The sequence below is a fragment of the Camelus ferus genome, chromosome 4 (assembly GCF_009834535.1).
Source record: "Camelus ferus isolate YT-003-E chromosome 4, BCGSAC_Cfer_1.0, whole genome shotgun sequence".
Taxonomy (NCBI): domain Eukaryota; kingdom Metazoa; phylum Chordata; class Mammalia; order Artiodactyla; family Camelidae; genus Camelus; species Camelus ferus.
Window position 1 is genome coordinate 59448207 of NC_045699.1, and position 20724 is coordinate 59468930.

Below are 20724 nucleotides of genomic sequence, written 5' to 3' on the forward strand. Positions count from 1 at the left end.
TATTGTATCACAGGGAGGCAGGCTTCAATCTTCTAGACAATAGACCTGCCTAAAAATTGAACAGCCTGCCACTGAGAGGTGGTGAGCTTGCTGTAGCTGGGAGTATGCAAGTAGGAAGCTTGACAGCCACTTGGCATGGACAGTATCCAGGGCATTTCTGTACTCAAATCTGACTTTTGAGGTCCCTTGCTATTCAGAAATCCTCAGAGTTAGAGACACTCCCCACAATCTGGAGAGGACAAGGAGGGGGAAGAGGAGCAGGAGGAGGAGAACAGAGGGAGAGGGATGTTTATCAATCTGTTTTGAATGGGAAACCTTGAAATGAAAATCAGAAATTGGCAAACAAAAATCTGTGATGCCAAAGCAACACGTTTGAAGCTGGATCTTGGCTATGCGGCTATGCGGCTATGCAGGTGATGTGCGGCCTGGGTCACCCTCCTGTCTGTGCTCCACGTCCCCACACATTCCACCCCCAGGCAACTGCGAAGCTCACCACCAATTCACTCATTTAGTGAACACCTTCTCCGTGTCTGATCCCCTGAGCAGGTCAGAGTCCGGAGGAGGACATAATATCTCCATCTTCCACATCACCAGCATCTCCGTCGTCGTCGTCGTCGTCGTCGTCGTCATCATCATCTCTGACCATTTATGTATTGAATCCTTATAATTTGCTAAGATCTGGCTAAGCACTTTACATCCCTTTTTATCATTTAATCTTCATACCGACTAAAAAAAGAGCTATCATTATCTTCATTGTACAGATAAGAAAAAAAATGAGGTGCAGGGGTAAGAGGTGGCAGAGTTGGGGTTGGAACCCAGATCTGTCTGACCGCACACCTGGTAAGGTGAGCGGCTGGGGCCGGGACTGTCTTCCCGGCATGCATGTGCACGATGGCGAGTTTCTAGGTCCACACGTGTACATTTAAGCATGCTGTTTTGTGTGTCATAGGTGTGCCCTCGTCTGTCTGTGGCACTGTACTTGCTTATGCCTACAAGTGTGCCTGTGCTCATGGGTGCTGCCTAGGTGTTGGAGGCTGGCTTTGAATTTGTCTGTAAACTTGAACATGTGGAACAGCCATGGAAGTGCCCCCAGGTAGCATGTAAACTTGTCAGAGCCTAAGGAACTAAGTTTCCTCCTGTCCCCCTCATGAGGTGGCCTCTGGTGATACAGACCTTCCCTTAGATACATAATGAGGTGGAGAGTGTCCCCATGCCCTGGGTATTGAACCAACGTGAGCTGAGCACACACTCTCGGGGTGGAGCCCTGGGCTGGGTAAGAGGGATCCAGGGATAGACTGGATTCTCCCCTTGTCCTCTAGATCTTCTCAGCCATGTGGGGGAGACAAGGCATCAGCTATGCAGAATACCCAGTGGGACCAGCTATCAGGGACCCGAGCAGGCTGGAGGCTTCTGGCCAAGGGTCCCTCCCCCATGAGACCCACACACCTGTTCCATGGATAGGAGAGGGCAAGAGTGAGATGACTCTGAAGACTGGGCGCCTCTTTTGCCCACACAGCATCCTAGTTGTGTAACCTGGAGCAAACCACTCAAACCTCAACATTCTCATCTGTAAAATGGGGATCTTAAGAGCCATTCAGGCTGCTGTAGTGAAATGACACTAACAACGATGATGGCAGTAGCTGTTTGTTGAGCATCTACTACACACGAGGCACTATTCCAAGTCCTTTACACTAGTTCTCACCTAACCATACGAATTAGGCACTGTTAGGAACCTCGGATTGGAGGTGGAAAAGCTGAAGCACAAAGCCATTAAGTAACTACTCAAGACCACAGTTGGGAAGTGGGACATCTCAGGTGGTCTGGCCCCAGAGCTCACACTCCTCATCACTGCACAGATGCAGGGCACTGAAAATGCTGCTTGTGACGTAACACAGGCTGTCAAAGCTGGAAGAGCCATAGCAGGCTCGAGTGCACTGAGCCCAGACAGGCAGAGGGAAGCGGGCTGTTACTCATTATGACCTGACTGCACACCAGGTGCTCTGCTCTCCAGGTGGCCTCACCAACCCCGACTCCAGTGCCATGAGATGGACATGATTACACTCCCCAACCAGCTGATGGGGAAATAGCTCTCAGACGTGAAGTGACTTCCCTGGACTACACGCCGAGTGCACTGGGGTGCACTGAAGGCAAGCTTATCATTTTTCACTTTACCACCCAGGGTCACATTTCACATCTTCTCTGGCAGTAATTTTATAATCGCAGGGGAGGAGACAGTGCCACTCTGTCCACCCCCACGTCCCTCTCCTCTAATCCCTCTGCCTTGTTCAAGCTGGGCTTGACTGTGTGGCAAACCTCACCTCAAAGGGACAATGAGTGGCAGCACAGTGGGTGACTTCAGGATGGTAGAGTGCCTGGCTCATGACTCCCCTTCTCTCAAAAGATGGTTTTCTCCTTGAACTTCCGGGAAGCAGAGAGGGTCTTGAGGAAGTGCATGAGAAGGAGGGAGACAATGGAAGGGTAGAGGCTCATAGGCTAGTACGGACAGTGAGGAGGGAGCGAAGTAGGGGAGAAGCAAGGAATGACGAGACAGCAACGGCAAAGACCAAGGACCAAGGACGGTCCCTCAGGACTGGGTCCCTTCACGGCTGCCTGGGCGACACGACAAGTCCTGCATGGCCTCTGCCAGCAGAGGGCGCCCAGGGCCTTCGCATCAATCAACTCTCCCCAGAGGCAAAACACCAACGGGAACGGCTGTGCTGGGAAAGTTCCTCTGGGCTGAGGACCTCAGACAGAACCCAGACAGCAGCTTCAGAATCCACCCACTCGGGGAAGGTGACAAGGAGGATGGCACAGTGCTGGCTTAAACTCAGTTGACCCGAAATCAAATTCAGAGTATTGGAGTTTGTGTGGGTGTACATTCATGTGTGTGTGTGTGTGTGTGTGTGTGTGTGTGTGTACTACCAGGCAACTAACTAATCCTAATAATAGGAAGACAGGAAGAAGAGTAAGTAATATTTGCTTATTGATCATATTTGTTAATCATCAGCTATGTTCTAGGTACTGTGCCAAGATGTGTGTGTGTGTGTGATTTTAACCACATGAAAATTCTCTAACTACTATTATTACTCCCATATTGTAGATGAAGAAATGGATACTCAGAGAGGTTAAGGAGCTTGTTCAACTGAAGTCCACAGTTGGGAAGTGCAGTGGGGCTCCTAGTTTAGCACCTGGTTCCCAGTAAACACGCGTTCAGTGGATCATTCCACAGCCCACGCTCTTGATCACGCAGATAACCTGAGACCAGGCAGCTCTGTTGTTAACCACCAGAGGGATGTGCTTTTGTGCCCGTGGATGGAGCTGTATGCACATGTCTGTGTGTGTCTGCACAAGTGGATGTCGTGTCTCAAACAGAAAAAGGGCTGTGTTTCTTGAGACAAACATCTCCCCCCAAATATCTATGAAAAGAGTTCAGTCTCAACTGACACTATATAGAAACAATTCATCAGATTTTTTAAATAGCAGATCCTGGGCCCCGGGGACTCAGGAGCACTCTGGGAGAGGTCTCTTTCATTCCACAAACATGCACTGGGGTCTCCCGCGCTCCAGGGGCGGATCTGCACACCAGGGGTACAGCAGTGGAGAGTCAGAGGAGGTGCCTGGAGGAGCACGAAGCACAGACTGAAGGTCTACGAGGTCTTCACCGTCCAGCCCCTGCCTATTCTTTCTGCCTTGTTTTGGGAACCACTGCCCCCTGCCCACTGTTCAGCCCCACTGACTGGCTGTAAGTTCCTCTCCTGGGGCACACTCACTTCCCACAAAAGGTCCACTTGGGATGTGCCTTCTCTCTGGAAAGCTCTTGCCCACCACTGCCCTGAACCAGGCCAACTCCTACTTGTCACTCAGACCACATGTAATTTCTCTGCCCTTGAGAAACCTTCTCAGAGTCCGTTCCCCTGTTGCACCCTCTCATAGCATCCTGCCCTATTCTTCCATGAAGAGCTTCAGAGTTCCTAACCCAGACGTGCTCAAAGGGACCTTGTGGGATACCTACCTCTCTCACTAGACTCTGCACTCCATGGGGGCCAGGGTTGTGACTGTCCCCCTCCCCAGGACCTCACACAGTGCAAACCGCATGCAAAGTAGGTGCTCAATGAACATCTTTTGAGGCAGCAAAGGAAGGAAACCCAGACAAAAGTAATGTGTGCACAACCTTCGTGGAGTCCTTTCTGATATTTGGTTACAGGGTCCCAGGATGCCTCAGGATCTAAGGGATGTTGGGGATTTTAGTCTAAGATGCCAGCTTTTCTGCAAGAAGCTTCAAAACCCTACTTTCTTCCTCTAACTTCCTAAGTTTGCAGACACCCTGGCTCCCATGGAGTGGGGACCAGATGGGAAAAGGTGATCCCCCTAAGCAGAGGCCAGTCAGACCTCCCACTCTTGCTAAACACGTGAGTACATGTGTGCATTCGGCTTGGGGAGGAGGTGCAGGGGATGGGGCGGGGTGAGGACTGCTAGCAGGAAACAGGAGGACCAGTTAAAAAAACCATCTCTTCTAAGAATCCATTCCAACTTTCCCCACTTGGAATAAATCTTTCTTGTCACTTTTCTTTCATGCATCTTGTCTGAGGGTAGATTCCAGCAGCCAATGTGGGAACCAGTGGTGGAAAAGGCACAGGCTCAGAAGTCATAGAGACATGGGTCCAAATTTTTGTGTGACCTTGGAGACCTACATTTTATGAGCCTTGCTGACTCCATCTGTAAAACGGGAGTCAGGAGTTCAACGTCAAGGAGTAAGAAGGAGGATTCATGTAGAGTTCTCTTTAATGCTAGTCCCTTTTCCTGAATCTTACAGCAGATTCCGGATCTCTTGGAGATCCGAGAGCCCAGCACAGTGCCACTCACAAGCATAAGCATAAGCGCTCCCTAACTTCTACTGAATTGTGCGCAGAGGTGGAGGTGGGCCTCCTCGCCCTCCATGCCACCTGCTTATGACCTCCCAGTGACAGGAACCCATAGAGCACTTCCACAGAGCATGCACCTTGGGTGGCTTCCCTCTCATCAGCCATACTAACAGGACTCACCAGCAAGGGAAGCTGGGCCACTGAGCCATCCTCCCCCCACCCTTCCCAGGGTTTTCCCTCCTGCCCGCCTCCATTTAAGAATATGTGTGAGCGTTTTTGGATACATTAATACATAGCCACCAGCATGTAAGAGCTGATCACCCCTCAGTTCTGGGGAAATTAGCATTTAAATTGAGGTATTTCGCGGAAGTAAATCATCCCAGAGCCAGCAGTATCTGCAGCCTTTTCTCAGTGGAGGGAAGGCATGATGTTGAGTTCGCAGGGAGGGGTCCACGCTCCCTGTTTCTCCCTAAGCGGCCCAAAGCCTCCAGAAAGAGTGCCATCGAACTCCCAGTACCGACAAGGACATCGCCCCTGGTTTAAACCATGACCCCTCCTTCGCCTCCAGCTCATCTGAGTCTTTCTGCCAAGAGAGGCAACCTTGGCTGAGATGTGGTTTCCTCTGTGATCAAGGAGTTGGGGGACTGTCCTCATCTTGGCTCTGTCACTGCCTGGCTGGGTGGTTTGGGGAAGCCACTCCTTACCTCTGGAACTGGGAGGAGGGATGGATGCAAACTATTTATTTCTCCGAATGCCTGATTGAGAGACGCTGGCCTAGATTTTGCAGCCATTCTCAAGTCATAGGGTCTCCCCGTGATTAAATGCATGTTCCCGCTTGTCCATGCCCATCCTCCACCTCTGCCCTTCTGGGGGAACAGTTAGAAACTTAGTTCTCATGTGGTCTGCTTCTTAAATAGTGGTCTTGGTATAAGTTCTCCACTCAAGCACTTCAGATTCAGTCATTCATTCATTCATTCAACAAAGTTTCAAGATTATATGCCAGGCATTGGGAAAACAAACATTCCCCACCCTCAAGACGCTCACAGCCCAGGAGACTTGCATACACATGATTCCCACATACATGTGCAAATGTGTGCCAGGTGAATAATGGTTTGGAAAATGTTACAATGAGCATTTTTCATTCCCCACAGATCATATTGGTCCGTGGTGCCCTGCCTGCTAAATCAAAGGCATGCGCCCCTTAGGTAGAAGAGCAGACACCTTCTAGAAAAGAAAGGGTGCCATCACTCAGCTTGGGGCTAGATCTCAAAGCTGACTTTGTAGTGTCTTGAGCCAGACAATGGTTTTGAAAGCCAGCCTGTGCTGGGCGTGAAGGTTCCCTTATGTATCAAAGGCAGGCCTGGCCAACCCAGATGTCTTATTTCCATGTACGGTCGGTGCAGGCTCTGACCTCCGGGAAGTGCCCACCAGACAGGAAGAGGTTAGAGAAAGCCCTTTTTTCTGCCACTAGTGTGGGGAGGAATTGCTGAGGAAAGAAAGCCTGGAGGCTAGGGGTTCGGGCTTGAGAGTCACTGAACCTCTTTCTGGCCTTTTTGGAAGCCAACTCTCCTCCCTACTCACCCCAGCTTCAAGGGCAGTGTCAAAAAATGCTGAAATATCAACAAGGGTTTGGGGCAAGTCTAAGGGAGTTTGAGCAGGAGCAACAGGGTTTGTCCCCCTACCCCAGAACAGGCTGTAGCCTGGGGGATATGTGATCCCCTGCATCCGACAAGCCAACAGGAGGCCCCATGAGAGGGCAGCAGCGGGTGAGCAGGAGGCCAGCAGGAGTCAGCCCCCCAAGTCCTGCACCCACAGTGTGGAGGAATTAAAGCTGATGGGACTTCCTGGCATAACCCCCCTGCTCCCACAGAGGCAGGGATGGGGACGAAGCCTGGGATTGGAACAAGGGTTCTTCAGAGAGTAGAGGCCTCAGGACTCTGGATTCTGACACTCAGCCCCTCTCAAAAGAACGCCCAAGACCACCCGCATCACAATGGATGCCAGGCAAGGCTGGGATCCAAGCTCAAACAGGAAATCACATAGTAAATGCCAGAAAGCATCCAACAGATCACATTTGTACCAACGTCCTTCTCCCATCAGCACTGCCTGCACCCTGAGGCCAACTGGAGGTCGGGGAAGACTTCCTGGTAAGGCAAAGACAGGGCTGGTTGGTGAAGGGTTCAACTTTGAATGGACTAAATATTTACCTTGAAGAATATGTTCTGTATCCTTAATTGGCAAGTTGAACTACTTTTTTTTGCTATCAGTGGAATGAAAACTTGAGGGAAAGATTATGTCAGCTGTAGAAAATTAAGAAGACCAGTGTTTTGCATGACTGAGTTGCAGTGGAAAGATGTTTGAACCTTTTACTGTTTAAAGAGATGGTTATAGGTTAGTGTGATAGTTTAAGATTCACAGAGGAGGTTCAGAGACCCAGGGAGTAAAGAGAAGAGGCACTTAACACAGACTGGAGAGGCCTGGAAGGCTCCCTGGAAGAGGTGAGTCTTGACCAATGGGAGGGGCTATCCAGGGAGAGAGCAAGGAAGGGAGATCAGTTAGGGTTAAGGTGGGACCCAGGTAGAAGTAATAGCACGTGCAATAGTTCAAAGGTGTGTGTGTGAGAGAGAGAGAGAGAGAGAGAGAGAGAGAGAGAGAGAGAAATACTAATATGGCACATTCTGGATATTGGAAAAAGCTAAGCTCCAAGTGTAGAAGCTCTGAGTAAAAAGCAAAGATGGGCTAGTGAGGGGCAGGAAGGAATCAGATTTTCTGAGTCTTCTACGTGATGGTAAGGAAACCATTACAGGGTTTTAAACAAGAGAGTGGTGCCATCTGACTGGAGCTTTAGAAAGATGGTGTGGATGCCGGGTAGAGGGTGGGCTGGGAAAGGAACAAGGCTCAAGGGGAGGGAGACCAGGTATGAGGTTTTGCAGCAACACAGCCAAGACATGGGGGAGTAGTTGTGTGGCAGAATATAGGGGAGAGGGACAGGTTAGAGAGAGACTCTGGAGGTGGAACCTGCAGGTCTCGATCCTAATTGCACGTGGTGGCGGGTGGAGGGAGAGTTGTGGGGTAAGTCAGGCAGTGCTGCCGGCGGGGTGGAGGGGGCTGTTCACTGTGTGTCTGTCCCCATCCCAGGCTCTGCAGGTCTTGGATGCAGGGATCTATTTGGCTGACACCCCTCTGGTACAGACGCAGCACATAACAGCTGTCAGTCCTGGCTTAAGCCATCCTGCCCTCTCCCAGGGCCTATCACAATAGCCTGTTAACCACATTCTCTGCACCCAGCCTCGCCTCTCCAACTCATTTACCATCCTGTGGCCAGAATGATTTTCTAAAATGATGGTCCTAACTCAAAAATATCATTAGCTCCATGTATGTGTGTTCTGTTGCTGCCATAACAAATCACTGCAACCTTAGTGGCTTAACACAACATAAACTCGTTACCTTTTAACAGTTCTGCGAGTCAGATGGCTGACACGGGTTTCTGGACAACAATCAAGGCATCAACAGGGTTGCACACTTCCTGGAGGCTCTAAACAAGACTTTCTTTCCTTGCATTTTCCAGCTTTTTGAGGCTGCCCACATTCCTAGGCTCCATCTTCAAAGCTAGCCAAGGCAAGTCCAGTCCTTCTGGAATCACATCGCTCTGACCTCCTCTCTTCCTCCCTCTTCCACTTTAAGGACCCCTGGGATTTCATGGGCCTGCTTGGATAATCCAGCATCAGCTCTTTATGTCAAGATCAACTATTAGCAACCTCACTTCAACCTGCACCTTGATCTCCCTTTTCCATGCGAGATAATTTATTCCAGGGATTAAACACGGACATCTTGGAGGCCATTATTCTGCCTACCCCACTCCAGTTTTGTGGGTTTTTCCAACACCTTGCTGACACGTTTCCCTTCATTTGACAGTTCAACATCCCTTCCCTGGGTTTCCACAGCACCCATCCTCCCCCTACCCTAGCATTTTCGTGCTGGACTACTGGTGCTGCTCACTCGCTGTCTCTCTCACTGGACCAGGAGCACTACAGGATAAATACCATGTCTGTCTTACTCACTGCTATGCATCCAGCCCCAACACAGTGGCTGAAGCACACACTGGGGACTTAATAAGTGCTTATTCAGTGAATGGATGAATGAATGGAAATGGAGGGGGGACAAGGCATTCAGCTGTGGTACTGCAGTCTCCCTCCTGTGAGGCCCTGGGTCATTGCATCACTCATCTCTGCTGCCCCACCCATCTCGCCCTTTCCTGCCTAGACAGCTAGTGTCAGAATAGCACGTGTCATTCTTAAAGCCACTATCTATTGATTGTTCACTCTGTGCTAGACATCATTCTAAAGGCCTTGCACATATCTCATTTCACACTCACAACTCCGTAAGGTAAGAACTCTTACTACAATTTTTTTTTTTAAGAGAGGGAACAGAAGTACAGAGTTCTTATGAGTTCACAGAGCTAGTAAGCTGGACTTTGAACAGCCTAACTCCATGTTCTTAAAAACTATGCAAAAATATGCTAGGGATATTTAGTTTCTTCCCTCTAAATGAAATGCTAAAAAATGAAGGTTGAATCATTGAAAATACCAGTGCTGGCTGAATGTCCCAGATGGACTCCCATTTAATAACAGTAACTGCCCTTTATATTGACTGCATACCATGTGTTAGGTACTCTGCAGGAATTGTTTTTAACTTTCTTGCTATAGGCTGATTGTTTGTGTTCCCCTCAAATTCATCAGTTGGAATCTAATCCCCAATGTGATGGTATTTGAAGGTGGGGCCTTTGGGAGGTAATCAGGTCATGGGGGTGGATCCCTGATGAATGGGATTCCTGCCCTTATAAAAGAGGACCCAGAGAGCTACTTGTCCCTTCTGCCGTGTGAGGACACAGGGAGAAGGCGCCACCTATCAGCCGGGAAATGAGCTCTCACCAGACCCTGAACCTGTCAGTGCCTTCATCTTTGACTCCCCAGCCTCCAGAATGGCGAGGACTAAATGTCTGCTGATAGGCCACCCAGTCTACAGCATTTTGTCACAGCAACCTGGAAAAACTAAAACACTGCTCAACAATCTTGCAAAGTAGATATTATTACTTCAACGATGAAGGTGAGGAAACTGGGTTCAGAGATGTGAGGTCACTTTCCTAGGGTCATGTACAATTAAATCAGGGCCGTCAGCTCCACTCCTCCTCCCACCTCTCTGACCATGCTCACACCTGTCTTTCTCTCTGCAGGCCCACCCTCATTCATACACAGGTGTGCATGAACACACATACACACATACACAGAATGAGAAGCCAGGGTTAGACGTTGCAGAAGCCTTCCTTCCCTCTCTAAATGCAAAATCACTTCCACCAGTGGTACCAAACTCACTTTAGCATTCTAGGCATGGCTGTTACTAACTCCTGCCCTAGTAATTGTGATCCCTGAAATTGAAAGAAATTGCAAGCTAGAGAAACATTATCTTCTCCTCAGCCACTTCGCCCCCGTCTCCTTGCCCATGTGTGTCAGCTCTGGGATTCCTTGTCCTGTCATAACACAGGGAACAAGCTGAGCTGCTGTCCCTGGGGCCTCTGGAGCATCTCCCTGCACTGTCCTTCCAGTTCTCAAGAAAAGGAATCAAAGACCCAATAGTCTGGCATAAAGCTTCAGAGCTTGAGGTGGGAAAACTCGACATCACTAGGTCCAACCTCTGCATTTTTCCAACTAAGTGTTGTCATTATCTCTGTTTTTTCAGATGCTATAAACGAGATTGGAAGATGAAAATTAGCCTTGTCCCCGATCACACAGTCCGGATGCAGCCAAATGATATGCAAGCTTAGAGCCTGTCTCCTTACACAGATGTGCAGTGGTCCAAGGTGCCAGCTGCTGGATGGAGGGGCACCACTGAGCCTAGATCTCTCTCTCCAGCCCCAGCCTCAAGCTACAGTTTGTCCCTCCCTCTGTCCTTGAAGAGTCCAGCTACTGATTCTATCACAGTCGAGGGTAGAAGCTGATACCTCTGTATCTTTAAAGCTGTTTCAAGTCCAACTAGGACCTCCATATTCTGATTTGCAAGCCCTCCAACCCACACCATTACCTATGTCTATCTCCAGAGTACCAGAGTAGGGGCAAAAAAGCACTTGCCAAATGAGGCCAAGAGATGAGGAAACTGACCGTCCCTGAATCCTAATGTATCTTCTCACGGTTCCTCACACGTGCTTGTCCTTCCCCGGACAGGAGGCCAGTTCTGTGGAGCCATGCCATTAACTTGCTGTGTGACCCTAAGCAAGTCACTTCCCATCTCTGGTGGGGGGGGTGCCTTTCAGCCCTGGGGTCACTTTCTTCACTAACACAGATGTCCCGATGGCTCTAGCACAGAGGGCTAAGAGGAAGTCCCCAGAGGGGACCCCTGTCCCCATGGTCACTGTGTATCTTCTTTCTTGTCTTTTTTGAAGAAGTTTTTGCAGCCAGATACACCTGGATTTGAATCCACCTCCCATCTCTCATGTGGCTCTGGTTGGACAGAATATTGAACTTTTTCTGAGCCTCTGTTTGCCTATCAGAAAAATGTAAATAATGGTCATCCTTGCCTCACCTACTTGCTGTAAAGATTAGGAGAGTCCGTGACATGAACCGCTTAGCAGAAGCCCAGAGACTAGCAAGCTCTTAATGAGCAGCAGCTACTGCTGCTGTAGGGAACTCTGTTCAAGCACAGTTTTAGTGAACACTCTCAAAAAGCCTGTCTTGACTAGGAATAAGAAAGATGCAGATTTCAGAGCTGGAAAAGACTCACATTCTTCTCTTTTACCCCTTTCCAGACAAGCATACACAGCTTGTCCAAGTCACATGATGGAGCTATAATAAGAATCCAGGACAGGTGGCCACCAATTTGGAATTCTTTTCTTTATATTATGGGATTTTTACCCCCCGCTGGTGGATTTGATTCTTTCCTAACCACATACCCTACTCTTGACCTCTAGGAGAATTATTTACACTTCAGGCAATACCCCACCCGCAGCACCACACACTGAATATGACTCTTCCTAGCCCAGCAGGTACTGAAATTGATGTGGGATGTCTATTTCCCCCACATTGAGACCAGAGGCTCCGTCTTCTCTCTCCTTCTCCAGCTCCCAACAAAGCATCAAGTATATAGAGTAAGAATCTCAAAAATGTTTGTGAAATGGAGCCTCCAGTAGCCTGGACTCCAAAGAATAAAAGGATGCTTCAAAACTAACTTAAAGCAACAGATAGGAAACATCAGAGCCACATCTTAACTGACCACATAGCATCAATGCATTTATAATAACTTCACTCCTGGTTGTAGTTAGAGAGGGAGAACTCTTCCGTTCCGTTCCGTTCCGTTCCGTTCCGTTCCGTTCCGTTCCCTTCCCTTCCCTTCCCTTCTTCTTTTTCTTTCTCCCTTCCTCCCTCCTTCCCTCCCTCCCTCCTTCCTTCCTCCCTCCTTCCCTCCCTCTCTCTCTCTCTCTCTTTGTTTTCCTTCTTTCCTTCCTTTCCTTTCCTTTCCTATTCCTTCCTTCCTTCCTTCCTCCCTCTTCCTTCCTTCCTTCCTTTCTTTCTTCTTTCCTTCTTTCCCAATAGGTACACTTTAGAATCAGAACACGTGACCTCGGAACGGCTGGTGTGAATTTGTGGCTGGGGTCACACCTCTGAAAGTTTCTACTTCCCTTTTGTCTTTCCCATTTTCCCCGGGGCACCTTAGAAGTCTTTACTATAACCATCTCAAATGAGCTTTGCAAAATGAGAAACCTACTGCAGTAGAAGAAAATCTCATAGCACTCGCTTTCTTGTTTGTGTGGCTCTCTCTCTCCCCTTTCTCTTTCTATCTTTTTTTATTAGTCATTAGCAATGGAGAAAGAAAACACCCAAAGGCGGTGAAAATGTAGCACTATTTGCACGTATTTCTTGCAACACTGCACTAATGAGGAGCCCAGCCATCTCTCACATCCCTTCATTTTCACGTCTGACAACAGCTGCAGCCAAATCCAGAATCCAGGTAATGTGAACATTAACCAGTTCATGTTATAACCAAGGTGAAGTGTGCATACTGTTACAGGACAGTTGGAAATGGATTTTAAGTGCTCCTTAAAACCAATGGATGTCAAGATTTTAAAAGGGCCTAGGAAAACAAAAATCCAATTAATGAACATAATTTTGGGCCTTTTCAAAATATGACACCAAAATGTAATTCCATTCAGTTTCTAAGACCCTGGATCTAGCTCCCAGCCTTGTTAATTACTGATCATGTTGTCATATGCAATCACATGGTCATGTTGAGCCTCAGGTTTGTCTATAATAACTGTGGTTCACATTCACTGAGAATGGATCTTAAACTCTACCTCTTACTAGGTCTGTGATCCTGGGCAGGTTATTTAATTTCAGGAGCCTCAATTACCTCACTTGTAAAATGAGGATCATAATAGTATCAATAGTAATTGATAGACTCAATTACAAAGATCAAAAGCGGCAATGAATATAAACAGGCTGGTACATATTTAACTGAGAGATGGTTACTGTTACTATGGTTATTATTTATTTCCTAGGAAAAAAGACTAGGTTTAAGTCTTATCTCTGCCTTTTGCAACTGTTTTTTGTTTGTTTTGTTTCATTTCCTTTTGCAATTTTGGATACATTGCCCTATTTACTAAATTTCAGTTTCCTCACTTGTAATAGAGACTAAATAACAGTCTGGTAATTCTAGGTACTGGTAATTCTAAATTGTTGTGGAATTAAATGAGATGGTGCAGGTGGCCTGGCACCTGGTACATCACACTCTGTAATGTTAACTATCACCACCACCACCATCACCATCATCGTTATTACTGACAGGAATGTTATTTGGGCTTTTTTTTTTTTTTTTTAAAGATAATATACAGTAGAAAATTCCAAAGAATCAACAGCAACAACAATAAAAATCCTGGAACTAACAAGTGATTATGGCAAAATTACAGGATGCAAAGATAACATACAAAAGTCAAAGTATTTCCAATATGCCAGCAATGAACAACTGGAATTGGAAATTAAAAACACAATACCATTTACATTGGCACCAAAAAGTGAAACACTTAGGTATAAATCTAACAAAATATGTGTAAGAGCTATATGAAGACAACTATAAAATCTAGATGAAAGAAATCAAAGATGTAAATAAATGGAAAGATATTCATGTTCATGTTCAAGGCTGTTGAAATGTCAGTTCTTCCCAAGTTCATATATAGACTCAATGCAATCCAAATCAAGTTCCCAAAAACTGATTTTGTACAGATTGACAAACTAATTCTAAAGTTTATATGGAAAGGCCAAAGACCCAGAATAGCCAATACAAAATCGAAGGAGAAAAACAAAGTCAGAGAACTGACATTACCCAACTCTGAGACTTATTATAAAGCTATAGTAACCAATACAGTGTGATTCTGGAGAAATAATAGACAACTAATAGAGAACAGAGAGCACAGAAATAGAGCCACACAAATCTATCACCTAATATTTGATAAAGGAGCAAAGGGATAGTCTCTTCAAAAAGCAGTGCTGGAACAAATAGACATCCATATGCAAAAAATGAGAATAACAATCTAGACACACACCTTACACTTTTCACAAAAATTGACCCCAAATTAATCACAGGCCTAAGTTTAAAACACAAAACTATAAAACTTCTAAAAGACAACACAGGAGAAAATTGTGGTGATCTTGGGTTTGGTGATGGGTTTTTAGATACAACATCAAAAGTATGATCCACTAAAGAAAACCTGATAAGTTGGACTTTCTTAAAATTAAAATCTGCTCTGTGAAAGGCACTGTTATAGAAACTGAAAGACAATCCACAGACGGAGAAACTATTTATAAAACACATGTCTGTTAAAAGACTTGTACCCAAATTATTCAGAAAACATTAAAATTCCTCAATAAGAAAACAAACAATCATATTTTTTAAAGTGACAAAATCGCTGAGTAGACCCCTCACCAAAGAAGATACACAGACAGCAAACGAGCATGTGAACCGATGCACAACACACGTCATTCTGGAATCTCAAGTTAAACAATAAAATACCACTACGTAACTATTAGAATGGCCAAGATCGAAAATGCTGACAATACCAAACGCTGGTGAGGATGTGCAGGGGGCAACAGGAAGCGTTCACCGCTGGTGGGAATGCACGAAGGAACAGCAACTTCGAGAGGGAGTTAGGCACTTTCTTACAAAGCCAAAGGGTCTTACCCCACAGCTCTGCAGCTGTGCTTCTTGATGTTTACCAAAGCCCTGCACATGATTGTTTACGGTGACCTTAATTCATATTTGCCAAAATTTGGAAGCAACCAAATTATCCTTCAATAGATGACTAGATAAACAAACTGTGGTACATCCATACAATGGGACAGCTTTCAGCAATAAAAACAAATGAGCTAACAAGCCACAAAAAAACATGAAAGAATATTATTTCTTTACTTCTTTATTTAATGAAGGTCCTGGGGACTGAACCCAGGACCTTATTTATGCATGCTAAGCACGCACTCTACCACTGAGCTATGCCCCAGCCTTCAAATACATATTACTACTTGAGAGGAGCCAGTCTGAAAGGCTACATGCTGTATGATTCCAACAATATGACATTCCAGAAAAGGTAAAGCTTTGAAGGCAGTGAAAAGACCAGTAATTATCAGGAGTTCAGGGAGAGAGAAGAAGGGATGAAGTGGTGGCCCAGGAGATTTTTAGGACAGTGAAACTATTTTGTATGACACTGTAATGGTGGATACATGACTTTATGCATTTGTCAAAACCCACAGAACTGCACAACATAAAATTAACTATGGACTTCAGTTAATAGTGTTGTATCAATAGTGGCTCAACCGTTGTAACATATATACCACACGAATGCAAGATGTTAACGGGAGGAACCATATGGTAGAGGGTATTGAAGGTAATGGGAACTCTGTACTTCCTACTTAATTTTTCCATAAATTTAAAACTGCTCTAAAAATAATCTATTAATTAAAATAATGATAATAATAAGATAAGCAAGATTTCTTTCAAATTAAATTTATGGTTATACAGTAGAGGTTGACAAGCTATAGGCTTCTAGCCTATCTGGCCCCCACCTATTTTTGTCAGTAACATTCAGCTGGATCACAGTCCCATCCACTGATTTGCACATTGTCTCTTGATGCTTTCCCATTACAATGGCAGAGTTCAGTAGCTGTCCTAGACCATACAAATGTTTGCTACCTGGTCCTTTCAGAAGAAGAGTTTGCTGATTCCTGTTGAGAGTAGAGACTTTTAGTCCAGGAAGTACATTTAGAAGTTGTTCGTTCAATTACCTAGTAAATTCTAGAATCCTTACTACCTTATGATCCTGGGGGAAATAGTTTCCTAGTCTCTGCAGCTAGCAATAATTTCTGCACACTAACCTCTGCACTAGAAATCAACCTCTCGTCCTCCTTCTGCTATTCCTTTAACCCACCAAGCCCAGTCTTTCCATCCAGAAATGCCACGTCAGAGCAGAACCTGGGCATATATGTGTCACAAGCCTTCATCCTGAATCTCATCTCTTAACCCAGTCTCTTCCTGCTTCTGAACTCAGTGGTTATCAGCCTTACAGTTCACACCTGCGCCCCAACGCCTGCTTCTGATTTCTAGTTTCAGTGCCAACCCGGGTGCCCCAGATGTGACCCCAGCTCTTTTGGCGCCATTTAAATGGAAAAGTAATGAGGTAGACTAAATCACACCCCCTGGAGATATCTGACTGGTGTACTTACAAGAAGAGGAATTTTGGACACATGGAGACACTAGGGGTGGGTCAGGAAGGCTGTGTGTGGATGCAGTGAGATGGTGGACACCTGAAAGCCAAGGAGAAGGCCCCGGAAGAAACCAAACCTGCTGACACCTTGATCTTGAGCTTCTGGCCTCCAGAACCGTGAGAAGTAAATTTCTGTTGTTGAAGCTGCCCAGTCCGTGGTATTTTGTTGCGGCAGCTCTGGCACACCAATGTACCTTATACAACAAAGGAGACTTTTCAGAGGAATGGTCTCCTAGGCCAACCTCTCCATCCATAGTAGTTTAAAGATCTTAAAAAGGGGATATGATCCTAGATTATCTGGGTGGGCCTTCAGTGTCATCACATATGTCCCTGTAGAAGGGAAGTAGAGTGATGTGCCCAGAGGGGGCAGGATTTATAAAGATGTAGAGACGTAAAGATGGGAGGGGAGATTGCAGTGATGTGGCCACAAGCCAAGGGATGCCAGCAGCTGGAAGAGACAATCAACAGATTTTCACAGAAGCCTCTAGAGGGAGGTCCTCCGAGACTTTGATTTTATCCCCACAAGGCTTAGTTTGGACTTCTGGCCTCGAGAACAGAGCAAGGATAGATGTATGTTGTTTCAACCATTAATACGTAATGGTAATTTGTTACAGCAGCCATATGAAACAAATACGCACACTTTCTCAGATAAACAGCATTTTTAGTTTAGTTTGGTCGCCACACTCTCCTCTGTGGCCACTCAGTTCTCAAGCAGGAGCCACAGTCACTTAACCACGGTCCTGTCCAAATAAGAGCAGTGTGTTCTTATAACTACATTTCTACGAAGCTGAAGGGGCAAGGCTTCAGTGACAGCCAGGACGAAGTTTGAATCTCTGCTTCAAAATAGTCCATGTGATCTTGGGCATATTATTACTTAACCCAGAGAAATCTCAATTTCCTAATCAGTGAATGGAGATCAAATTATCAACCTGCTAGGGTGGTTTTGAGGATTTAAATGATATAGATAAAACAAAAAACACATTTTCTGGAATAAAGTAAAATTTTCATGTTCTCAATAGGTAACAGTAATGATTGCTATTACCAGCTATGTTAGGTTCTGCAGTCATTCTGAGTATACCTGATTTCCTTTTCTCAAAGCCAATAAGGGACTTTGTAAGCTATAGCTGGGGGTGTAGCTCTGACACTAATTCAATGAATTTTTACCAACAACTTCCTCCTCTTATTCATTAGTACTTTTATCTATGAGACGCTTAGAATAAAAAACAAAATTAAATTAAAATTTTTTTAAAAAGCATGGTCATCATTGACCCCAATACTGCTATTTAGCTTTAGGGAGACTGACTGGCTTAAATTCAGAGAGACTAAGCAACCTGGCCAAGGTAACACAGCTAATAAGTGACAACTCCAGGATATAAGTCCAGGTTTTCCATGTGTTGTCCACTATGCCACACTGTATCGCACCTGCTAAGCCTATCTCTCCAAATTCTACACCCCAGAATAGCGTGTTCCCACCTACAGTACCTCTTGAACTGGGTCAGGTGTTTCCTGACCATAAGGCCAGACTCTATTCTTCCATCTTTCAGGGACTTCCTTCCCTAGGGCAACTCTCTAGTGAGAAGACAGATGGGAGGACTCCTGGCAGGTGGCGGGAAGCCCTGAGCCTCTGTGTCCTCGCACTGGAGATGTGACACACCTAATAGCCCTCCTCACCCCCACCCCAGGAAACCAGCAAACCAGCACTTACCCAGAGTGCCTTCCCTCTCTGTCAGCAATCCAGACCATATGGTTAATTAGCAAAAAATTTGCGACCACATCTGTGATGCTATTTCTCTTTTTGGCATATGTGAACTTAATTACTGAAGCCACAGTTAGCTCCTGGCCCCCTGGGAGTGTGGTGGGCATAGGGGCCATAGAGCAAGCCCATGGCTTGGGGAGTGGGACGTGTGGGCGGTTGAAGGTCTGAGAAATGGAGGATGGAGAGGTCCATCTGACCAGCTGAGGATAGGGCTTTCATGGTGGTTGTATCAAAGCCAAGACATAATGTCACAAGTCCCCCATCTGTGTATGCTGGCAAGCCTCCTCAAAAAGAAGCCAACCTTCCTGCACGGTAGAAGGTAGGGTTCATTCTCTGGTCAGCACAGTCCTTCATTTCAATCCTTGGTTACTCCACAGAATATTTGTCTCCCCAGCACACACCACAATCTCCCCAGGATATGGGATGAGGCATATAATATAAAAAGTGTCCAATAAAGAAGGCTGATTGTCCTAACAAATGAACAAACACTTCTGAACTTGTTTACTAATCTGGAAAATGGATCATGAAAGTTATATTCTACCATTTTGTTAGGATTAAATGAATTTTAAAAAAGTACATGCAGCACCTCTCACAGTCCCTGACATAATGACAGGAATCCAAAATCAAGTCCAGTCCTTCCACTGTGCCTCAGTTTCCTCATCTATAAAATGGGGACAAGAAAAACTGCCTCCCTTACGAGGTTGCGAATGAAAAGAAATAACATATGGAGATCTGTGAGAAGAGTTTCTGGAAGGTAGTAGGCACTCCATAAATACTGTGGCTGCTCTTGTGAATAATAATGAAAGGGGGAAACTTGCTGGGAGTGACAGAAAGGGCCTTTCCCTGACAGTCTGTGGTATGTCCTGGATGGTAACTCAGGGCCCCTCCTCCCAGCCCACCCTTCTACTACCTGAGCAGCACAGGCTGGTGTTGTGCTCAGAGTCCCAGGGCTCATTAATAGGACAGATGTATGCCAGTTCACAGGGGTCCCTGGTATGATGTGGGAGACAGGGCACCCACCTCCTTTGGGGACCACTCAGGGATGCTCTGACTTATGCTGGTCAGAAGAGCCTTGTCCATGGCTGGGTTGGCATGGCTTGGGGGTGGAAGCTCTCCGGGACTCCCGCACATGATTTTGTAGATCTTGCCATTGCTTAGAGGGCAAAGAGAAGGTGAAGTTCAGCTCTTCTCTATAAGCTAAGCTCAATGCCCACGCAGGGGGTGTCTGTCCAGAGAAGCCTCCTTGTCCTGGTTCATACACAGGTGCTCTCTTGGCATCTGTGGTCTTGGTGCTTGCCTTGGGGCCAATAGACAGCTAACAGGAGAACTTGAAGACTCACGACCCAGGGTGGATGTTCACAAGAGCAGGACCCTGTGTGCCTTACTCACCTCTCGATCCCTAGTGCCTAGTACAGGACTTGCGCTAGTGGATGCTCAAGCCATCACTTGCTGAATAAATGAGCCATCGTATTCTTAACACCTGTCATAGACCCTGCTGTGGGGTATGGGCTCAGTGCACACTGGATAAATGTGTCACTGTAGTAGCAGGAAAGGAAGCGTAGGTGAGAAAAACCATGATTTCCTAGACTTTAAGCCCGATACAGTAAGAGTGGATAATTTATGAGCAATGACTTTGTCCAGGAATAAAAACAAGAGCTGTGTATTCCCTAAAACCTCACAGCAGCCTTACAAGGAAGGTACTGTGATGGTTTGCAATGTACAAGCATGGAGGTGTGAGGAGTAACACTGATGCCTGAACCTGTATTCTCTTGCCTCCAAGTGCCCCTTTTAACCACCATGCTCTTCTTCACTGAGACAGTGAGTTGGCCTGTGGAGCAGCAGGAGACCTCCCACTCCCTCTGTCTGCTACACTATTTCCCTCCACGTGCATAATTCTCACCCCTTCCCTTCATTCAGTCTTCTGCTTTACCATCACCTCCTCCAAGAAGCCTGCCAGGACCACCTCATATGAAGTAAAACTTTCCAGTTCCTTACCCTGCTTTATTTCCCTTCATATCCCTTACAACCACCAGAAATATATGTCAGCTTTCTCTTGGCTGCCTCCACATCCCCATTCCCTCCCAGAAGGTTAGCACAGTGAGGGCAAGGACCTTATCTGTCTTGTTACCTGCCATGCTACCAACATCCAGAACTGTACCTGACATATAAAAGTGCTTGCCATGTATTTATGAAATGACTGGAAGGATGGCTGGATGACCTCGGGTCTGTTATTTAAATGTCTGTTTAATGTCTGACATTCTCTTTCACATTCTCATTCTCTGGCTCTGGTTTCTTCACCCATCAGACAA

The 20724-nt window shown here is 46.2% G+C and overlaps 1 protein-coding gene across 9 annotated transcripts in view; it reads right to left on the reverse strand.

The window, feature by feature from the left end:
* The window catches only part of ASTN2 (astrotactin 2), an 800822-nt gene that overhangs the window by 225414 nt on the left and 554684 nt on the right, over positions 1 to 20724 (reverse strand). The window lies entirely within an intron of this gene.